Raw genomic sequence first — 21,820 nt, 5'->3', positions numbered from 1 at the left:
GATAGCCAGCCAACAAGTTAGACAATCTATGTTCAAGACCCACTTCTGACAATACTGGCAGTTACCTAATCTCTCAGTGCCCTGAGGCATGTCTTTTAGGATTCCCCTCAAGTCATCAGTCAAAACTAAATAACTGAAAATCCACTCCATTCAGAAAATAGCAAGAAGATTCCAGATCAAACACTAGATTGATTGACTGAAGTACACACCCTTATGCAGAAGAGATCTTGCAAATAATTAGGTTGCCCCTGATCTCTATTTCTCCCAAGGATTCACTGAGTTTGATTCTAAAGGGAAAAACTAGGATTTGAGAGTGCCAGGAGAAAGATTTGACTGGAGATGAATATGTTTTGCATAATTAGTAGATGATAGAGGCTACCTAGTGAGCAAGTAAATAAGTCGCCCATCCCTGGAGATATTTAAACAGACCCTGCATAGTATCGTATTCATGTTTCCAGGAATCCAGTTTTACAGCATTACATTAATATTTGCTTGCACTGACCACATAAAAAGATTTATCTAAAGTGAAGTAAAGGAAACTCTTCATAAGTCTGAAAATTCTACTTAAATGGAAGCTGGTATGATTAATGGCTAAGTATCTACCTGAGAACTCTGGGCTAAGACTCTAGACATTAAACTGAAATGCAGTCTCTAAGTCACTTGTATATGTAAATCTAGAAGACACTTTCATTAACTACTATAGTAATTCTCAGAATTAGTGTCACTTTCTTACCTTCCCCTATATCCTCTCACTTGCCAAGACCTATCACTTCCATCTCCATAATATCTTCCTTTTTCACCACTCACAGGACCATCATCCTAGTTCAAGTTCTCTTCACCTCTGGTGTAGATTACTGCAGGAAGCTACTACAATAACCTAAATAATCACAGGAGCTTCCTTTATAGCCTTTAGCCATCTACATGTTTAAGAATTCTTAATTTTCTGGCACACCTCAGATCCTTGTTGGTGAACCTATGGCACGAGTGTAAGAGGGGGCTGCTCCCCTCCCTCTCTACACAACAGCCCCTCTTCCCAGCAGCCCAATGGGAGAGCTTCCTCCCTCCCCTGTCTGGGGTAAGGGGGAGGCTCACATGGGGCACGAGGGTGCAGTTTGGGCACTCTCTTAAAAGTTCACCATCACAGTCTCAGATGTACCTTCCATTCTGAATCTTTCTGATTCCTCTCCTCCACCACCCTGCTCCAAATCATTAGCACCTCTCCCTCTTTCAAGTTGTATTATACTTAATCAGTGGACTGGGAATGTGCCCAAAGTAGAACGTTTGTTCCTTTATTTTCATTCATTCCAAAGATCTCTATTTTTAGTAAGACTAGTTCTGAGAATGTCTTACAGATTTACATAGACAAGTGGCTTATAGAATGGCTTTAATCCATATGAGAGCAACAACATGGTCTTCTCTCTCTCTCTCTCTCTCTCTCTCTCTCTCTCTCTCTCTCTCTCTCTCTCTCTCTGTCTCTCTCACTCTTTGTGTCTCTGTCTCTCCATGTCTGTTTTCTCTGTTTCTCACTCTCTTTCTCTCCCTTTCTGTCTTTCCCTCTCACTTCCTCTCTCTCTCTCTCTCTCTCTCTCTCTCTCTCTCTCTCTCTCTCTCTCTCTCTCTCTCTCTCTATCTCCGTGTCTCTGTCTTTCTCTCTAGGGCTTAGCCCATAGTAAGGGCTGTTTCATCTGTCTTTGTACACCCAGCTACTAGTTAAATGCCTTGTGAATGATCAACACTTATTTACTGTTGGTTAAATTGAATCACATTTGAACTATAGGAACACTATGCTCCTCTTCAAACCAAAGCTTCTCTAAGACTAGAAACAAGGAGAAACAGATTTTTTAAAGTAGGGGGAGGGGAGGACCAGGAAAGGCTAAGTTATCAAATAAAATTAATATTTGCCATTTCTTTTAGGTCTCTTCTGTGCATGATGTAGCCAATCAGACATCAAGGCATCCAAATTCTTCTTATTTGAATCCATCTGAAGTTGTAAACCAGGGCTGGAACCTTAGAAAAATTTTAAAATTAATTTTTTAATATAAAAAAATTAGATAGGATGATGCTCATGTCCTCAGAGTGCTTAAAGCCATTCTATAAATTGTTCATCTATGTAAATCTGTAAGATATTCTTAGGATTAGATTTACTCTTAATTGACTATTAACTATTAAATATTATTAATTATTATTATTAACAGACCTTTGGTGATAATAAAAGCAAATAACAATAGCATTTCAATGGTACTTTAAAATGTTCAAAGATTTCACAAACATCTCATTTTATCCTGTGAATAACTCTGGAAGATAGTTAAGGCAGACAGATATTAAGTAGCATATCCAGGAATACAAAACTAGTATCTGAGGAAGAATTTGAACTCATATCTTAAGTCTTCTATCCACTGTGCCATTTACTTCTAGATGAATGGTCTCCAAATTTTTCTAATCACAAACCCTCATATGTTTAAAAAAAGCACCAACATATAGACATTTACTTACATGAAATAGATTGATTCTATTATAATAAGTATGACTCCAGAAGTACTATATTCTGTCCTAGGGGCCATGTTTTAATAGGATGCTAAGAGGATTGGAAAGTATATCATCTAGGTAAGTTTGGGGAAATGGAGATATTTTCTTTCTTTCTCTTTTTTTTATTAAATCTTTGCTCGCATTTTTAGAATCAATACTGTATGTTTATTCTAAGGAAGAAGAGTGGAAAGAGCTAGGCAATGAGAATTAAGTGACTTGCCCAATGTCACATAGCTAGGAAGTGTTGAGGTCAGATTTGAGCCTCTATGCCTAGTTCTCAATCTACTGAGCCACCTACCCCAAAAAAACATTTTCTTTGGAGGAGTCAAAATAGTAGAGAAATGAGACTTTCTTCAGATATCAGAAGGATTCATAGGATCACAGACTTAGAAACAGAAGGGACCTTAAAGGTCATTTAGTCCACCTCCTCACTGGACAGAAGATGAAACATTATAAAACAAAAATGTAAATTTAAAAGTGACAAAATAAAGATTAAATAATATTAACCCTAAAGTCATGAGGGAGCCACTGGACTTAATAAAGTAGGGGAGAAATTTTGTCAGAGACGTACTTTAAGAAAATTGTTTTGGCAGCTGAAATAAGGGTAGATGGAAGAAGCAAGAGATTTGAGCTGGAGAACTCAAATAGAAAGTTATTGCAATAGTTTATGAGGACTTGACTAGGGTTTGTAATGGAAAAGTTAGGAGACAAATGAGAAAAATACAGTGTAATTAGAAACAATAAGATTTGGCAACTGCAGATCTCATTCTATACGTGCTTAAGCATCCTGCCATGACTCAAGCTGTACCACCAAAAATGGAAAGAGTTTGTGTGTGTGTATGTGTGTGTGTGTGTGTGTGTGTGTGCTTACACCCCACATTGGAGGAGAAGAAAGCAGAAGTAAAGAAAGAGGGAAGGAGAGATGGGAGAAAAAAGAAAGAATGAAAAAGAGAGAAAGAGGGGAAAAGAAAGAGGGAAAGATAGGGAAAGAAAAAGGAAGGAAGGAAGGAAGGAAGGAAGGAAGGAAGGAAGGAAGGAAGGAAGGAAGGAAGGAAGGAAGGAAGGAAGGAAGGAAGGAAGAATGAAAGGAAGGAAGAAAGAAAGAAAGAAAGAAAGAAAGAAAGAAAGAAAGAAAGAAAGAAAGAAAGAAAGAAAGAAAGAAAGAAAGAAAGAAAGAAAGAAAGAAAGAAAGAAAGAAAGAAAGAAAGAAAGAAAGAAAGAAAGAAAAGCATTTTAAAAGACTGTCAGCCTAAGATGACTAAGCAAAGTGGTGTAGCAGCCAAAAAAGCTAATAAGAATTTGGGTGGCATTAATAAAAGTCAAGAGTCCAGAATGAATAAGGTGATGATTGTCTTGTCCTTGGTCCTGGCCATATCACCCCATAAGTACTCTATTTTGTTCTAGGGGGCCACATTTTAACAAGATGTTAAGAAGACAGAAAAGCATGACATAAATTAGCTTAGGAAACTGGACACATTTTCCTTGGAGAAGTCAAAACAGTAAAGAAATGATGACTCTCTTCAGATATCAGAAGGATTTATAGGATCATAAATTTTGTGGTAGAACAGACCTTTAAGGTCAACTAGTCAACTTCTCTTTTGACAAATGATGAAATCAAGTCCTCTAAAAGAGAAATGTCATATAGAAGAGAGTGTTTAGATGCCAAGTTTCTGACTCCAAATTTGGAGTCCATGTAATTTTATACTTATTCTTCATGACTCTAGCCAGAATTAGAATCAATGGAGAAAGATGAAGAGATTAGCACGTTCTGGGTCAGTGTAAGGAAGACTTGGTGGTGCAATAGTTAGAATACTGGTTGTAAAGTTAGGAAGACTCATCTTCATTTTTTGAAGTCTGATCTTAGACACTTATTTGTTGTGTGACTCTGGATGTGTCATATAGCTTTGTCTCAGTTTCCTTATCTATAAAATAAGCTAGAGAAGAAAATGGTCAAACACTAGAGTATCTGTGCCAAGAAAACTCCAAATAAGGTTACCAAGAGTATGACATGATTGCAAAACTACTGAACAACAACAAGGGAAGATTTCCTAATAATTAGTACTATCCCAAATTAGGTACTCCCACTAAGTAGACAATAAATTTCTAACTATTGTAGATCTTTAAATGAAGTTAGGATGCTTCTTTGGAGAGAAGAATTTTGGAGGGGACTGATGTCTTAAGTGGCTGTTGAACCAAATAACCTCTGAGGTCCCTTTCAATTCTATATTTCTAATGATTCTTTCAAATCAACAACCTCAACAGTTAACCAAGAAGAGCAAGTATTAAGTTGCCACGTCTCTTCACCCACACCCATTTTCTTCATATTTCCTCTTGAATTTCCACATAAATATTTATATAGCCAACTGTCAAATCCATGCCTTCCACATTTGGAAAGGGGAAAAAATTAAATGAATAACAGACTGGGAGACAAGAACAAACAATGATATGAGAAAAAAACCCCATAAAACAGCCAAACAACCCCCAGTCACTAAGACTCCATGTGCCAAGGCTGAGGACAATGTCATCTAATTAAATATCAGCTGAGCCCAAGGAGGAATATGATTCCCCATTTCTCTGTATCCTCATATCTCACCTACCATTCAAGGCTTGGTTCAAATTCCCCCTCCTCCAAGAAATCCTTCCTAACTAGATTATTGGAACTATAGACATTTGGAAACAGAAGGGACCTTAGAGGTGAAACCTAGTGCAAGTTTTTCATTTTTACACATGAGGAAACTGAAGCACAAGGAGGGAAAGTGTCTGTCTTGAAGTCACAGTCAGTCATAGATTCTAGCCCACATTAATCATTGCACTCTCTGAAGATTTATAACATTTTGCTGTATTTCTCACTAGTTTTCTGTCACTGTATCCTTTATTCTCAAGAATTTAAGATCTTTGAAGATCGTGACCCTGTCTTCTACCCTCGCCCAATATCAAAAGTGTCTAATCCAATTAAGATAAAAACTTTTTCAATATTTGATTATATTTCATAAAATAGTAATAATAATAATAATATAATGATGATAGTCTCTGAGACATATAAAAGTGCTTATGATGTCCTAGTGTGTAAAGGGAACCCCCTTCCTTTCAGGATTGTGAACTTTCTGCTCATCCAAACCAGTCCACTAGTGACCCAGAACTAGGGGTTAAGGGTATGGGGCAGAGAGACTTTGATTGGTTCCTGAGAAGTAGTAGACCAAAGCAGAGGAAAAGAACTTGACATTGAGAAGGAAGACTATAAAATGAGACTGCAGAGAAGTCTGGGCTCTTCTCTGGAGGTCTTTGTTTGGGGGTCTTGCTGCAATCTGGCATTGGTGGCTAGGGCAGATGACACTCACTTGGGTTGGTTAGGCTAGGAAATATTTTTTTTCTATTCCCTTCCCTCCTTATTTCTTTCTTAGACTATATTTACATTAAAATTAAGAGTTTACATTAAAAGTTAAGAGCTACTTTCAACCTCCTGACTTAAGGCTTAATTATTTTTATAAACGGCGACCACAATTTTTAAACTTGTATTTCCAAACAAATTTCTAAACAGTACATTTAGCATATTACATTTGGTATGATATTAATTTTTCAAAATTACACTAGGCACTATACTAAACATTTTATAAATATCTCATTTAATCCTCACAACAGTCTGAGAGGTAGATAATACTAGTATCCCCATCTTATATTTGAGGATAGTGAGACTATTAGAAACCTGGTGACTTGACCAAGGTCACACAGCTACTAAGTGTCTGAAACCAGATTTGTGACTCCAGAGCCAAAAAGTATCCATTATGTCATTTAGCTCCCTGGGAAAGGCAAGTAGGGTGGTGGTGGAGGGAATCATAATAGTAATAAAATAATAATAATAATAAAACTAGCAATAGTTCCTAAGATATTGATTACTTTCAAAATAGCTTGCATATATTATCTCATTGGATATAATAAAATTATCTTATTTGGACTCCATAGTAAAAAGTTGTGGTTTGTCATATAATAATACATCATAATGCATTTGATTCTCTTCATAACACTTCAGACAAGGTATAATAGTACTAGTACTTGGAGTAGGAGTAACAGCAGCAGCAGTAGCAGTAGCAGCAGTAGAAGACCAGGAGGAGAGAGAAGAGATGGATACTATTAGTACTACTACCATTAATAGCAAAAACTAACATAGTATTTTATTGGAAAAGAGCAAAAAACACCTTTCTTAGTATAAACATTATTTACCCATTTTGCAGAGGAGAAAATTGAATTTCAGAAAGGTGTGATTAAGCGATTGATCCAGGGTCATTTGTACCAAGCTGGGGAAACAATCAACAGTTCAACAAGGCTGAGCTTTATGAGGCAGAATCAGGACTGAAATCTTAGATTTTCTAACTCTTATTCCTTCTCTGTAGAGGAATGTTCAGTGAACCCTGGGAGGCAGCTATGTGTCATTGGTGTCTTTCAGATGATGATCATGTTGATATATAGCATGAAGTGATGGAAAAGCCATTTTGAGATTAGCCATGCTACAAAAGAAATCATTCACAAATAAACAAGAAAAAATAAATGAAATGGAAAAAGTATGCTTCAGTCTGCACTGAGACTTTATCAGACTGTATATGTGTGTATATATATTTATTTGCATGTATATATTATATTTTCTATGTATAGTATATGTATACATACAAACATATATATGTGTCTGTATATATATATACATATATACATACACAACTTTTAAATATAGATTCTCAGACATTGTACACAGAGACTAATACACTGTGGTATAATCGAACGTAATGGACTTCTCCATTAGTGGCGGTGTAATGTCCCTGAACAACTTACAGGGATCCAGGAGAAAAAAACACCATTCATAAGCAAAGGATAAACTATGGGAGTGGAAACACCGAGAAAAAGCAACTGCCTGAATACAGAGGTTGAGGGGACATGACAGAGGATAGACTCTAAATGAACACTCTAATGCAAATACTATCAACAAAGCAATGGGTTCAAATCAAGAAAACATCTAATGCCCAGTGGACTTATGCGTCGGCTATGGGGGGTGGGGGGGGGAGGAAAAGAAAATGATCTATGTCTTTAACGAATAATGCTTGGAAATGATCAAATAAAATATATTAAAAAAAATATAGATTCTCAGAACTGTATTGATAAATGTTTAACAACTTGAACTCTGGGGGGAGGCGGTGAAATTGCCTAGAATACTAATTTTTTAATTTAATCTCTCGTGTTTTTTGTTGTTCAGTTTAAATCTAGAAAATCAATAAAACAATACATTGAGTCCTGATTTGTAGATTTGCCAGTTTCTGAGAGGTAAATGCTCATACTTAAAAATTTAACAATCAGCTCTGATCTTGGGTTATCTTCCTGGGTATGATGTAATATGGACTTTGATACCATACTATCCACTTCAGTCTTCACCACTGCAGGGAAAGATTAATGCAAAGCTAAAGAGCAGGGGACCAAACTGTTGTATCCATACTGTGACTTCATACATTTGCTTTGTGTAAATGGGCTTTTCCAAGTCTCAGTTTTATTATCCGGCATATGAGGATATTTGTTTTCCTTACTGACCAGACTTGTAATGATGAAAGTGTTTTGTAAATCCTGATCTAGTGAAAATGTGAATATTGCTTTTGTTTCCTTTATTTTTAAATATATATGTTATTTATTTTATTAAATATTTATTTAATTATTTATTAAATATTTCCCAATAACATTGTTTTTTAAATTTGTAGTTCCAAATTCTCACCCTCCCTCCTTCCTCTTCTTCTTCCTTGTTAAAGTGTATGGGGTGTTCAGGGAGGGGTAGTATTCCTGGTATGGAGGGCTTGTCGTACCCTCCTAGGGCAGCTCTCCAGCCTCTGACCCCCACCTGACACCCAGCTCTCACTTGTGGCTCCCAGTAGCTGCTAGCATGTGGCAGTGGCCACACCGGGCAACGGCTTCATTGCCTGTGATGGTAGCCATCGGGTCATCGTGGACCCCTGGTGAACCAGGGCTTTGCTTACCCAGCATGTGAAGACTGCTTCGGCCAAACAGACAGAAGAAACCAAAAGGAAGGTTCAACGGCTGAGATGGCGACGCAGCAAAGCACTGTGGAGTGCTCAGGGCATGTTGGAGCACAAAAGATAACATGGTCATCCAATGCAGCTGAGGAAGTCTCCAGGTTTAATGATTTTTCGTGCCAATGGACCCAGGCTTCCAACGCCGAGAGAGTGGGACTGTCTCTGTGCATTGACTTTTCTACTTAAATCTTCATGCACAGGTGACTTTGTGCACACTCATCTACATCACAGATGAAAGCGCACAAAGACAATCGTCATCCTTGGTTACCGAGAGACTACTACTATTACTATATTAATAACACATATGAAGTTATGAAAAACATATTTCCATATTAGCCATGTTTCAAAAGAAAATATGCCAAATAAACAAGAAAATATAAAATGGAAAAATGAATGCTTCAATCTGCACTGAGAATTCATCAGTTCTCTCTGAAGGTGGAGAACATTTTTCACCATGGGTGCTTTGGAATTTTCTTGGCTCATTGTCTTGCTTAGATTAGCTGAGTTTTTCAGAGTCAATCATCTTTATAACATTCCTCTTATTTTGTACAATATTCTCCTGGTTCTGCTCACTTCATTTTGTTTGGGTTCAATATAAGTCTTTCCAGGATTTTTAAAATCATCCTGCTCATCATTTCTTAGAGCACAATAGTATTCCATCACTATTATAATTATTCATAACATCTTACCCCCAATTTGGGACTACAACTGGGGAAGCTGTGTCTTCCCATTCTCAGATCTCCACTTAAATAATGCATACTTTGAAAATTCATTTTAAATTGGTGGTTATGGTCCTTGTTCCCCATGGGGGTAGTAGAGGAAATGCCAAATTTGGAGTCAGTTGACCACCAGTTCGAATCTCATTTCTGGTACTTACTAACTGTTCAACTTCAGGCAAGTCATTCACCCATTCTGGACCTCAATCTCTTCATCTGTCAACTGGGAGTGATTATGCTTTCTCTTCCCCAACTTGGAGCACAATGGTAAAGAAAGGGCTCTGGAATCCTAAATATTTTCTAGCAGTAAGTTAGGAAAATGGAACAGAAGCAGAGCTCATCAGTTACACAGACTTCAGTCCCAGGAGCTTATCCTTATATAAACACTGGCTGAAAAAGCCCGTCTTTAACAGGACCAAATGACTATTGTTTTGGCGAGCTCTCATGATCTCTTTGCTAGGCCCTGGAAAAGGTTTAATGAGGAATTCCATTTCATGACTATGAGAGAAAACAAGCAAACCAAGGCACGACCAATATTTCTTCATTCTAAGTCTGTTGGTCCCTGCACTTCATTAAATTCTTGCTTCTTAGAAGGAATTTGAATGAGTAAGTACCCAGAGACATAGCCTGCAAAGGACTGTTTAGATTGGGATAAAAGATATGTGGGCAGTTGGAAAGGATTTCTTCCCTTTTTGATGGCAAAGCATTTTAGTCTCTTCAATTCTTATAATTGTATTTTCATTTCATGATATTTATATTTCAATATTTTCCCAGTCTTGTTCAACTATTCATGATCCCCTTTAGAGTTTTCCTGGTGGTTTGCCATTTCCTTCTGCAACTCATTTTACAAATTAAGAAATTGAGGTAAGGAGCCAATACACAGTAAGGGTTTAAAAAAAAAAAGAAGTTGAGGTAAATAGAGTAAAATGACTTGACCAGAGTTACGATAAGTCTCTGAGGTCTCTGAACTCACGAAGATGAATTTTCCCTGATTCCAGGTCCAGAATTCTATTGATTGTGCCACATAGCTATGACATTATAGTTTCACATTTGCTTATATTTTTTCTTCCAGAAATGTTAAGATCCTGGAGGTAAATGTATGATGGTGGGGGCATTATGGGACAAAACCAACATTTATTAAGAACCTACTGAATACCAGGTACTATGCTATGTACTTTACATTCCAGTGAAGTAGGTGCTATTATTACCCCCTCCATTTCACAAATACAAAGGTTAAGTGAATAGCCCAGGGTCATGGAGCTAGTAAGTGTCTGATAATAGGGATATAAATTAGTTGCTATAAAAAAGTGTGGACAGAAAGATGAATACAGTGGGTGAAGAATGTCCTGGAATTAGGAAAGAAGGGCTTTCTGGTCATATATTCTCCCCACTAAAACATCATCAAAAGGTAGAAGACGGAGAATGTGTGAGACTGAGAGACTTGGATTGACCAGGATGAATTTAAAGAACTTGGCCCTCTATTTTAGATAAATAGACAACTCTGTCGTAGTTTCAGAATTAAGACAATAGGATTATAGTAGTATTAAATGAGATAATATTCATAATGTACCTGGCAAAGTTCCTGGCATATAGTAGTATTTAATAAGTAGAACTGGTTTGCTTGAGGTCACAGAGATACTAATCATTAGAGGCAAAATCTGAACACTGGTCTTGTGTCTCTGGAGTCTAATATCACTTCAAATTATTCCTCTTCTCTATCACTATTTCAACCCCCAATAAAAAGGGGAGGAAGGAAGGAAGGGAGGAGGGAGAGAGGAAAGAAGGAAAGGAGGAAGGGAGGGAGGAAGGGAGGAAATAAGGAAGGAGGGAAGCAAGGAATGAAGGAATGAAGGAATGAAGGAAGAGAGGGAGGAAGGAAACTTTAGCATCTTATCTGATAAAAAAGCCCACACCATAGCACACAGGGATGCAACAGATGGGACCATGGAATCCACTGGGGGAGGTTTGGCAGGAAACTTGAGCTGGCATTAGCAAAATATCTAAGTTAGGTACATTTAAAATTAAGCTTATGACTTCTACACACAGAGAGGCGGTGGGAGATATTAAAATAGACCAATAAGGAAACTTGCTAGGACTTGGATGAAAGAATGCATACACCATATTCTATAAAAGGTCACAGTGTCTTCACTAATGGAGATATAGTCAAGTCAGGTCATCAGGCATTTATTGAAGGCTTACAGTTTGCCCAGTACTCTGCTATGTGCTATAGAAATGAAGAAAAGCCAAACAGTTCCTATCCTTAAGGAGCTCATAGTCTAATACAGTGTCCAGAAAGAGGGAAGGGAAAAGTCCTACCGTCTTCTGTGCAGTGCATAAAATGCTATGCTGGAAGGCAGGAAGACTCATTTTCATGAGTTAAATCTGGCCTCAGACATCTATGTGACTCTGGACAAGGCATTTAATCCTATTTGCCTCAGTTGTAAAATCTGTAAAATGAGCTGCAGAAGGAACTGATGAACCCTTCTAATATCCTTGCCAAAAAAATTCCAAAAATGGGGTCACAAAGAGGCAAACACAACTGAATAAAAATGATTAAAGAACAACTTCTGCCCAGGTCAGATCTTATTGATTAGTAGACACTGAGTAGTAATAGTTTACAACAGTGTTTTGCAAATTATTTTCTTTACTTTTGAATGATGTACATGAATTCCTATAAGGAAGGGTTCAAATAGTAAACAAAGTTATATCCATGTCATATATGATAAAATTGAGGTTAAAGAAATTGAATCATTTGCCTAGGGTCACAATGACCTTGTGTCAGAATCAATATTCAAACCCAGGTCAGGGTTCTTCCCAAACAATGGTTTCTCAAGCATATTATTACTTTCATTTCTAAGTACCACCTTTTAGGATACTGATAAACTTTAGTGGGGTTCAGATGAAGGGATCCAAGACTTTGAGGAGTCTTCAGGAACAAGTCAATGAACTAAAGATTTCTTACAGGGAGAAGAGACAACAGAGGAAGTGGCAATAGTTGCCCATAAGTTCCTGAGTGGTTGTCCAAAAAAAGAGAGGTTTAGCCAATGGGTGGTAGAGTACATAAAGCTCCAGAAATGCTGTCAAGAAGCTAAGAGGTCATATACTAGCCATGTAAAACTGTTCAAGTCACTTAACTTCTGCCTACTTTAGTTTTCTCATTGGATAAACTGAGGAAAATGCTAGTACCTACCTACTAGAGTTGTGGTGAAAATTAAATGAGATCATTTTTGTAAAGCACCTTGTAAAACTTAAATATCCATTTAAATTTTTAAAAATTTAAATCTTTTCCATACAATTTTGGATAGTCTTTTTTCTGTCATTTTGCAGTCCCCCATACCAAGAATGCTGGTAATATGAAAGAGGTTGTACATATGTTATATAACATATAGTTCATCAAATTGTGAAAAAAAAAGAAACATATTGCTTTCACTAGAGAAAAGTTCATGGAGTAAATATAGTGAAGAACTGACAAAAGAAATCAAAATGGATTATAAATATGTGGGGGGAAGAGAAGGAAACTTTAAAAGAGATCTGGAAGTTTCTTGCTACTTTAAGTTTATTCTCCTCCTATAATAGTGAACAAGCCTAATGGGATTGGTGAAAGGGATTCTGACTGCACTGCCTGTCTGTACCTTCTCATTGGTTTGCATTATTGTATTTACTGATTGCTTTAAGGTTTAAATTTTTTAAGTTTATCTGTTTAATTTAATCAATATCTTTCTGTTATTCTGAATCATTTAAATCTGTTTTGCCTATATTGATCTTTGATTTGTACCTTTACCTTTGCTGAAGAACAAAAATATCATTGTAAGCCCATGAACATCTTGCCCAAAACCCTTGTCACTAGATCCATTGAAGATCACATGTTGCCATTGTTAATTGTTACATAGATGATGTGCATTATCTTTGAATGTGCATTATCTACTGTATAACTGTTTTATTCTGAAAATCATTTGTACTCACATGGCTGACACAGTGTATCACTAATTTTATGTTATATATTTTTTATTTTTAAAACTTTTTATTATTGTTTTTCCTTGCATATGCAATATAATATCTGAGTTTTATTTTTTCTATTCTTTTTGTATTTGAAGCACGTCAACAGAATTGAGATTTTTCTTTATTTTTTTACTTAGCAGTAATATAAGTTTTAAATACATTTGTTCTAATATTAATGCATACCCAAAAAGCTTTAGACTCTAAAAATTATGCCATTGATTGTTTAAAAAATTATGGGATAAGCAGAGGACAAACTGTGGGAGTGGAAACACCGAGGAAAAGCAACTGCTTGACTACAGCAGTTGAGGGGACATGTCTGAGGAGAGACTCTAAACGAACACTCTAATGCAAATACTAACAACATGGCAATGGGTTCGAATCAAAAACACATGTGATACCCAGTGGAATCACGCGTCGGCTATGGGGGGTGGGGGGAGGAAAAGAAAATGATCTTTGTCTTTAATGAATAATGCTTGGAAATGATCAAATAAAATATTATTTAAAAATTATGGGACTTTGCTTCATGATTTTGTCTGATTTCAGAAGAAGGGAACATGCAAAAGAGCCACTGTACAGAAGCACAGAGCACCTGCATAGTACCTATGGAGCACAAGGTCAAAGAGATCAGATCCCAATGGGATTGATATATTTTGAGCCAAGACAGGACTTGAACTTGTTTGGGGTTTGAGGTTGTGGCTGTTTTGACATATGTCAGAGGCTGGACTTCCTCTGAGCCACATTCTATCGAGCACCTACTTTTCACTGTCATCCTGGCTCCCATTTGCGGCTGAAATCTAGTCCCTTTTCTGTCTTTCATGGTGTGGCAAACTTTCTGTAGTCCTGGTTACTGTTTGGGTAAACACATAATTGCTTAAATCGTTTAAATTGGGCCCTGATTCATGGACCTGCTATAAATTTGTTTTTCCTTTACTTAGATTTTTTTTAGAAATAAGACTTTTACATTTTGTATTTCACCCACAAGTTATTTTTCTCTTTTTTTTGGATTTTTTCATGTTTTTGATTTTCTTTTGCAATTTGATTCATATACTTCATAACTCAGCCATGCATCCCTGATTGATCCCTGTGTTTGTTATTATTCACCTCAGGGGAACCAAGTTATTGTTGTGAACTTTGATTTAATTATCGTTGTGAACTTTGATTTAAATTTGAGCAATTTTAGGATAAGAAATTTGATATCTCCCAGAATCCAGAATGCCCCTGCAGAGACCATGTGCTGCACCAGAAGATCCAGAGTGAAGTTTGGGATGTGAATTGAACTATGGGGGGTTGAAATGCTTTTGTTTTGAATGTATACTCTTATGCCAAAGGGGACTGCCCCTAAATTGGCTCTTTGTCAACCTAGTAATCATTGGTTTTGTTCTTTTTTCCCCTTTTATCCACAAATTTAAGTTGATCATGTTGCCATCATCCTTTTGGGGAAACTGGTTTCCCAATAGGATCATAGGGGGTATATGTACAAGTGGAGATTTTGAGCCTTTGGACTTCATCCCCCAGAAGTCCCTTAGTATTTCCCAAAATTCCATTTTCCTGCATCCCCACATTTTGTATGATTGTATTTAAGTGGCTATAACTCCTCCCTCCTCCTCTTTTTGGAACTGCTACCAGGCTGAAGTCAGGCAGTTCTTTTGCTTTAGTTATTTTTAATAAAACTTTATAAAATATAATATCTGGTTATTGATTATTAATTCTAAAATCCACAGAATGATGTTTCAATCCAAATTGATACTCCATCAGTTCTTTTTATGGCAGTGGATATCTACTTAAATTATTAACAACAATAATAACAACAATATAATTGTTTGGCTTTGTATCAGAGGAAAAATGAAGAGGAAAAGGAAGAATTAGCATGAAAGTCACTATTTTCCTGACCAAACAATTTGCTTCATATTTCAAGCACAAACTACAATCCCATCACATTACAGGAAGAGCCACCAGCATATAAATGTTGTTCCCTGCTTTCTCAAGAACACAAGGTGAAACCATCACCTGTTCTAAGAGTTAATTAATGTTAACTCTAGTCCTAGCTCAGGAGCCAGCTGTTTTCCTCAGGCTATAAATTGTATAGATTTTTTAGTAAATATTCAAGTTTCAAGGTTCAAAACATCAACCCTTAAAGGTTAGATCATTTCTACTGAACAGTCTGCTTATTTTAACAATAAAATATCAAGTAAACTACTGGGCAAAATAAATATCACCTGCAACCACTTTAAATCTTTTTTACTGATGTAGCTCCAAGGGAAAAAGGCCTCAAATATAGATTTTATCTTTTGGGATAAATCTAATAGACTTAAATTCCAAATACCTAATCTAAAAATAAAAAATCAAATAGGCTAAATTATCAAATAATAAAAGGATCAGCATAATTATTTACGTATTTCTATGTATAGAATATGCTAAAACAAATTGAATGACTTGTTCATGTGATTTATAAAACATGCCTTGGGTATTGATTTCTTTAATTTTGCCACAAACATTGGACTCCAGGTTTTACCTTTGTCTGAAAGTACCAACAATCCATTGCCTGCCCACTATGAGCAAATGCAAAATCATGAGACCCTGCACTAGCCATTTCCTTCATGTCCACTAGAGTAGTTTACTATGAAAAATTAGGATTTGATTGGTTTCAGCATTGTTTTTTGCCTCAAAAAGGGTGCATGTAGAATAAGACAAATGATCTTCTGGGATGCAATGCCTTGATTGCAGGCTTTGTTTGCCAAGCCGGGGGTGCCTGCATCCCCGGGGATGCCACTGGAATTTGTATGTGCAGGCAGAAGGTCTCAGCTCCAGTGACCCCAACTGTCCCATGGCTATGGACCAAAGGAATAAAAACCTCCCAATCAGCTTCCCCTTGGTCCCAAGGGCAGAAATTTAGTTATATGTTTGTTTCTTGTTCAATTTCCACACACCAAGAAGACAACTGAGAAAAAAATACTACTTCTTGAGAGGTATAAATTTGACTGCTTTGAGGTACATAGATGCCTTCCTGACAAAATATTTCTGCTCTCCAATGCTTTTCTTTTTTTTAAACCCTTACCTTCCGTCTTGGAGTCAATACTGCGTATTGGCTCCAAGGCAGAAGAGTGGTAAGGGCTAGGCAATGGGGATCAAGTGATTTGCCCAGGGTCACACAGCTGGGAATTGTCTAAGGCCAGATTTGAACCTAGGACTTCCTGTCTGTAGGCCTGGCTCTCAATCCACTGAGTCAACCAGCTGCCCCCCTCTCCAATGCTTTTCTTAATGAAGAAAGTCATCATTTGGAATTAATCTGAGATCAAGGAGGAGTCTTAGGATGAGTGCCTAGAACATATTCCCCAGATTCATTCATAGCTACTGCAAAGTCTCCCTTTAGCTGAAGCATTGATTGAGTACACAATAAAGCATTAACTTTATGTTCATGAATGAGGAAACCCCTGCATAGACAAAAAGGATTACCAAGTCTGCAAAAAGTCCAGGAGGTTCAGGTTCAATTAGTAACAACAAAATGTCACTTGAAACAAACATTCTCCCCAGAGACTCATTAAGGCTTTTCATTACAATTTCTTTCAGTTCTATAAAGACAGCATTTCTCATCAAATGACCTTTTTCATCTCCCCAGCTTTGGCCAGCTGGCCAGAGAGCATCCCCAGGGTCTTGCTTGTTTCACCTAGACCCTGCAATGTCACATGCTCCAATGGGGTCAATGCTGGTCTAGATGTTGATAGCAAGCAGATCCAGCTAACCCCATACCATTTTTCACTTGAGAGCAAGTTTTGCTGAACAAAAGATCTGTGGCAGGACCTCATGACCTTGGTTTGGTGTGTGACCCATCAGAAAGGAGAATCGGTATCTGTCTCCTCAAATCTAGCCAGCCGCAAGTCCAATCATTTGCCCATCTGTACCCTCCATGACAACAGGGTATGTCTACTGAGCTTTGGACATGCTTACTTTATTTCCAGTTTTTTTTTTCCCCCTGGCAGCTTAGCCATGTCTTGTCTATCATCCTCCCATACACACACACACACACACACACACACACACACACACACACAAATGCACATTTAGACACTCACATGCAGTCAGTTCCCAACTTACAAACTAGATATATCCTAATACTTCCATTTTGAGTAAAGTTGGAGAGCATTTTCCAATAAACCATTTCCCAAAGAAATCAGAGTAGGAATGGTGGCTTTGTTCCAAGGTCAGAGTCCAGTAGCTTCTTTAACACATTAAGCAAGAAATACTATCTATCTAGCTATCTGATACACTCTGTGTGTGTGTGTGTGCGTGCGCACGCGCGCGTGAGTGTATGTATGTGTGTGTGTGTGTGGAGAGAGAGAGAGAGAGAGAGACAAGGAGAGCCAGGGAAAAGAGATTTGTCTAGACATATGATATACAATCATATATATTCTACGTATGTTTTTTACTATATGGAGAGAATGTATACAGATTCATTTTATTACATATAAACACATTACATATAAGCATACATAATATTAATATAAACATGTATATTCTCTCCATGTAGTAGTATGTATGTATGCATGTATATATATATATATATATATATATATATAGTGGTATCCAGTGTCTAGGAGTACATGGAATTTCTGCTTTGGTGTAAAAAGTCTTTAGTGGGGTCCTGTCAAAAAGGTTACTAAAAGCCCAGTTGGAGGTTGGCTTCCCAACTGCTATGGAACATTACCCTTCAGCTGTCTCCATGGTCAAAGCTCATATGGCCAAGGCTATCTGCACTGATGGAAAACTCTTCAACCATTCCAAGGCCAACTGGCTGACTGATTCACCTCTGGTACTTCTGCTGACTCCTGCACTTGTATTGTGGACTTTTCTATTGCCTATGAATTTCTCTCACTCCTACAGTAGCAAGCAAATACCATGTTCTTCAATGGGGTTGATAAACAAAATGTTGCTTGCCTTTGAGCCACAAGCAACCACCAGATTTGGTCCAGAGATAGCCATCATTGTGAGCTGATGTTTCGAGAGGTGCACCATATTTGAGACCAGCATCATAATTTATTCATCTGTCTTGATTCCTCCTCCATCTTCTGGAGCAAGTCTTGCCCTTGTTTAACTTCTCGCTCTACTGCCCAGATAGTTCTGGCTCTCCTAATTGAGGAGAAACTCATCCAGATTCCTGAGTTCATCAACACTATGAGTCTCTTAAACAAGCCCAAGACCAAGATGACCCCTGAGGAGCTGAAGAAGTGAGAGGAGAAGGACTTCAACACTTGTCCCCTGTTGGTGCTCATCGAGTTGGTGAAGAACAACACCCAGGTTCTTATCAACTGCCACAACAACGAGAAACTGCTGGACCAAGTGAAAACCTTTGACTGGACAGCAACATGGTCTTAAAGAATGTGAAGAAGATGTGGACAGAGGTCCCCAGTAGTGACAAAGGGAAGAAGAAGTCTAAGCCAGTGAATGAAGATCACTAGATTTCCAAGACGTTCCTTCAAGGGAATTGTGGTCCTTCTGAACCCACTCTTTGCTGGCTAGTAAGGAAGTGAGAGCCTCCCCTTCCCACCAACACTTGGCTCAGGAGTTCTCTTGTTTTACCTTTTGTGAATAAATCCCTGCTGGTTTTTTTTTTAATTCAACTATTTGAAGGGCAATCATGTGGGAGAGGGAATTGACTTAGTCTCAGAGGACAAAACTAGGTATTATTTGAGCCTGACATAAAGAAAAATAACTTCCTAAGATATATATACTGATGCAAAGTGAAGCAAGCAAGCAGAGCTGGCAAAAGGATATACATGTAGGACAACAGTGTTCCTGGGAAGAAAAGCAATAAAAATACAAATTAAGATGAAATTTTAATGGCCAACCTTGGCCCCAAGGAAGAGCTTTGACACTGAACCTCTCTGTTTATAGAGCTGTGGGATCAAGGGTGTGGAATATTATAATATTAAAGGTGGCTGATGTGGTGACTAGTTTCAATGAAATGTGTTTTGTTTTGGTTTGGTTTGTTGGTACTTCCTCTTCTCTTTTTCAGCCTTCCTATAAAGGGATAGCTCTCTAGACTGGAAAATGGGAGAGAGATATTCTGGGAAATGTAGGTACAATAGCAAAAGATATTTTTTTAAAGAAAAACAAAATATTCCTACCAATCAGATTAGCTAATTAGTGGGATGGTTGCTGGAGGATGTTGTGGGTTTCCTCTCAGAAGTCACAAAGGATTTCATGGCCACTAATCAGTTATTTGTTAAAGAGGGTTGGTGATGGCTTACACTAGATTTTTTCTAACTTTTAGATGTTGGAATTTTATAATATTCTTAAGTGAAACTCTGTCAGAATAGGGATAGCATTTACTCACTGGAGAGGCTAATAGCCTTGCAGATTAAGGACAAAGAACCCAGCACATAGCCCTACTCTGGAAGCCAAAAGAATTTTTAAAAAAACCCTCTTTAAGAATCAAAGCCAGAATTCCATAAAGAGCCAAGGGAGGACAGATCAGAAGCTGGGAGTTCTGTTCATTTGCCCAGAGTGGGGACAGACAAACACCAGAAAGAGAAGACTACAAGTGACAGAAGATTTTCCTCACTCAAAAAATCAGCCTGAGGCAGTCAGCTTTTCCCAGTGTGGGCCAGTTTCCATGAGGCTCCATCTTCAATCAGCTGATGGCAATGTGCCTGTATGCTCTAACCACCTCCACTGTCAGCCCACACCTTCTTCCTAGTATTCAAAAATTGGTAAAAGGTAGAGGCAAAGTCTTAGCTGTTATAATAAATCCATTTTGGCAGCCCTTTGGAACCTCACAATCTCACAACACAATGTTTTGGACATGAGATGCTTGTTAGTTGGGAAATAGCCCATGGCACATTTGAACTAGCTGAGTGTGGTTTGAACATTACTACATGTCTCTGTAGAAGTTTGGGAGACGATGTGACTTAGGGAAGGGACAGGGAACCAGATTTGGCAGCAAGTTAACTTAGATTCAAATCTTGCTTTTGACATTTTCAACAATAGGACCCTATGCTGGCTCCTTACCATCTCTCAGCCTCAGTTTCCCTACCTATGAAGTGTGCATAGGATTGTGAGGTTCAAATGAATTAATGCATGATTCAAAAAGCACTTTTCAAAACTCGGTTGAGATTTCCCCCAATTTCTCTGGTATAAAACTTGCTTCATATTGTTTGCACATTATCTACCCCATTAGATTGTGAAGTCATTGAGAACAGGGACCTACTTTTGCCTTATATTGCATCCCCAGTGCATAGCCCAGTGCCTAACATACAGTAATTGCTTTAAAAATGTTTGTTGTTGGGGCAGCTGGGTGGCCCAGTGGATTGAGAGCTAAGCCTAGAGATGGGAAGTCCTAGGTTCGAATCTGACCTTAGATACTTCCTAGCTGTGTGACCCTGGGTAAGTCACTTAACCCCCATTGCTTAGCCCTTATCACTCTTCTGCTTTAGAACCAATACCCAGTAGTGATTCTAAGACAGAAGATAAGGGTTATTAAAAATGTTTGTTGACTAGATGGATGTCAAGTATATTGTTGTAGTTGTTGTTATTGTGTTGTCATAGAAATTAACAAGTGTCTGGCCTCTTTATTTTTCAAGTGAAAGAAATAAGGTTTATGACAGTTTTCAAATGACTTGCTAGTTCATAGGAGAATTTGGATTAGAACCCAGGTCTGGGATTCTTAATTCAATTCGTTTTCATTGCACTAAGCATCCTCCTTCCACCTTCCCTGGACATCCTGCCATTGGCCCAGGTTTCCCAGCACAATAGCATGAGCTGCTTTATATTGCAACCCTCACAAAGAAGAAGCCTTCAGAGTGCTCAGTCTTCAATTCATCACTATCCTTTTCTTTCCAAGTCTTGTTTTTCTAATCAAATCCATTTAATTTGCTTTGTATCCTACTGAGAGTAATACTATGAGCAGATAGATGAGGCCTCTCTCTGAACAGATACACACAGTCTTCTGAAACGTCTGTTGTTTCTGCCCCGTCTCCGAATCCCTAAAGAGACAGCATCTGTCTCACTTCTGGTCATTTTACCTCCTTGGAGGAGGCATCCTCCCTCCTCCTCACGAGAGTGCCTTCATCAGACCCACCGCCTGGCTCATCCTCAATGCTCATTCCTCTTCTTCCTAAGCTTCATATAAGTCTGTCTGACCTACACAGACGACTCCCATCCCCACCCCAATACTGTCCCTTCTCCCTGCAAACCCATTCCTGCCCCTCCAAAGTAAAACAGAAAGGGAGGGAGTAGGGGAGGGAGGGAAAGAAAATGATTCTTGTTAACCAAGAAATAATGTTATAAATTGACTAAAGAAATTAATTTAAATTAGAAAAATAAAATTTAAAAAAGTAAAACAATTCTGTCACCCCACTTTTGAAAACAAAGCAAATAAACCCACTATCTGCTTAGAAATCCTGCTACCTGCCTTTCTTCCTTGCTCATCTGCATCATGCCAAGGGGAAAATTTAAAACCATAAAATGAAGTCATTAGAGATCATCTATTTTCTTTTATTTTTCTAAACCCTTACCTTTCAC

The 21,820-nt window shown here is 37.8% G+C and overlaps 1 protein-coding gene and 1 pseudogene across 21 annotated transcripts in view; one reads left to right on the top strand and one right to left on the bottom strand.

Annotated features, from left to right (window-relative positions):
* Nucleotides 1-21,820, bottom strand: part of DLG2 (discs large MAGUK scaffold protein 2) — a 2,177,398-nt gene that overhangs the window by 1,536,062 nt on the left and 619,516 nt on the right. The gene's annotated exons all lie outside the window — the stretch shown is intronic.
* On the top strand, nt 18,364-18,973 carry LOC100017200 (small nuclear ribonucleoprotein Sm D2-like; annotated as a pseudogene).

Source organism: Monodelphis domestica, chromosome 4, assembly GCF_027887165.1.
Source record: "Monodelphis domestica isolate mMonDom1 chromosome 4, mMonDom1.pri, whole genome shotgun sequence".
Lineage (NCBI taxonomy): Eukaryota > Metazoa > Chordata > Mammalia > Didelphimorphia > Didelphidae > Monodelphis > Monodelphis domestica.
This window is presented reverse-complemented; position numbering and strand designations above follow the sequence as displayed.